This window comes from Ananas comosus, linkage group 9 (genome assembly GCF_001540865.1).
Source record: "Ananas comosus cultivar F153 linkage group 9, ASM154086v1, whole genome shotgun sequence".
Lineage (NCBI taxonomy): Eukaryota > Viridiplantae > Streptophyta > Magnoliopsida > Poales > Bromeliaceae > Ananas > Ananas comosus.
The window spans coordinates 4827997-4830105 of NC_033629.1; the positions used below are offsets into that span (position 1 = coordinate 4827997).

The 2109-nt window shown below is 39.0% G+C and overlaps 1 long non-coding RNA gene across 2 annotated transcripts; it reads right to left on the minus strand.

The window, feature by feature from the left end:
- Nucleotides 582-1204, minus strand: LOC109715857. Of its 2 annotated transcripts, none has more exons than XR_002217771.1 (3): nt 1171-1204; nt 1005-1072; nt 582-886 (listed from the first exon to the last, which is right to left on the minus strand). It is a non-coding gene; the product is annotated as an uncharacterized LOC109715857 (long non-coding RNA). The 2 variants fall into 2 exon arrangements; XR_002217770.1 differs by having other exon boundaries at nt 582-889.

Below are 2109 nucleotides of genomic sequence, written 5' to 3' on the forward strand. Positions count from 1 at the left end.
ACACTAGTGATTCTATCAGGCTATACCTAGTCAGTCACTCACAATCTCTCACTACTCCTCACACATAAGGAAAGTGGTTTACTAAGGTTCTGTTCATAGACTCCTGGCACATAACCTGAAGTTCAATATAAACTTCTATTACTTGAAGCAAACAACTATGAAACAATCACCTCTACTTGAATATACAAGTATGTCATCATATTTTCTAGTTATCTACTAGATTATATTCAGTTGTGTATCATTCAATTATGCCATCATATAAACTTCTAGTTACTTACTAGAATATATACCACAATATGAATCTATCATGTGAATGTAGAAACTAACAGAGTAATACAAGCAAGGAATATAAACGATAAAATACTTTTCACATGATCTCCATGCCATTCATTCTACGATTAGGAATGCATATGCAAACATAAGCCTTTACCTGATCTTTCAGAGTTTGGCCATTATGCTTGTTATATAACATTGCATTGCATAGCAATCTTAAGTACATCAGTCTCGTTGTTGTTCACCAGAACTAACTGGTCCATTCACGAATTTACCATTCTATCCTCATGGATAACAACAAGCCAAATTGCATGTGCAAGCTACTAGTGTCATGAATCCATAGTACTTAACAGGTAACCATATAGAATGGACAAGTCATGAATCTTTCATTACCATTTAAAGATGCTATCATTTCCGATATGATCTACATATCAGTGCATGTCTCAATGCCTTAAACTATACATATATTCACATGAATATGAAATAACTTCAACTCAGATGTCAAAGGAGACATAGAGGGAATTCACCCATTTCGGGAAGGTCCGACCCACCTATCACCAAGCTCAATCCAGCCAAAAGAAGTCTCGAAACTCTGCTCAACGGAGCCCCAACTCTGCTGAAAACGAAACACGAAAAGCGCATCAAAACTACGGCCGAAATGTCCAATTTCGGTACAATTTGCACTTAGTACCAAGTAATAACTTGAATCCCTATTTTGGCTCAGTTAATACCTCAAGTTAAGCTTCTAAAAGCCTTCACGCATCAGCCGGAGATAATCCGAAAGTCCGTCGCAAGTCCGCTGCGAACAATTTCCAAAATGGCATCAAAGTCGTCAAATAGTAATAACTATAGTCGGAATCTTACGATTTCAGTTTTCTAACTGCAATTCCTGCTTACCTCAGGTTAGAACACCCTCTAACCAGTCCCCAAGGTCACCAATTAAGCTTAAATTAATCCGCAAACCTGCTGCGAAGAGCACAATCCAAACTGCATCAATTCGCACTAATAAACTTCATATAGTTTCGAAATTACATTATAACTAACAAATTACCTTTGTCCATCTTTGGAGCAGCTTATCCCTGGTCTAAGATGGTTCAATCACAGCTAAATAACTTCTCTTTAGCTGCTGAAATTGCCCTCGAACTCAGCTGGGGGCAACAAAACCAAAACTACTCAAAATCCAATACTAAACTTCCAATTAGAGAAAATTTAAGCTACATACCTTCAAAAGCTGCAACTCAGCTCTTTCTGGTGTTAAAATCCCAGAAAAGTCAGTAAATATACTCCTCCCCACGTTCCAAAAGCTTTCCTTGAGTCTCCAAACCAGCGAGTAACGCGCGCGGCGCGAAATTAGCTCGAATAGGCGATTTCTACTCGAGGAGAGAGAAACCCTAGAGAGAGAAAATGAGGGAGGTGCAAAACCCTTCCTCTGAGCTCTAGCAGGCTCCACAAGGCTCCAGGAGTCGTGCTGGGGGAGATAAGGATGGTATATAAAGTGAAATTACCAAAATAACCTTGCTGCCACGGATCTGCCAATGTGTACCGGTACAAGGTGATGGCTGTACCGGTACAGCAAGCAGAAAAAAATGCTGATTTGCCAAAGCAATGCACTTTCTTGCTTTTAGTCATCCAATCACTCTCTAACTTGTACAAAAACTTGTCCAAGCCTTTTAAAACATGTAGGGTAGTTCCACATATCATTCCCACATTCGAACTTCGCAATTGACCAAATTTAAAGCATTGCAATTGATATTGCATTTGTGATGCAATTTTCGAACTCCAGTTACTTTCTCACTTCAGTAACTTGTCAAAACCTTTCTAAGGTCTATCAAACGT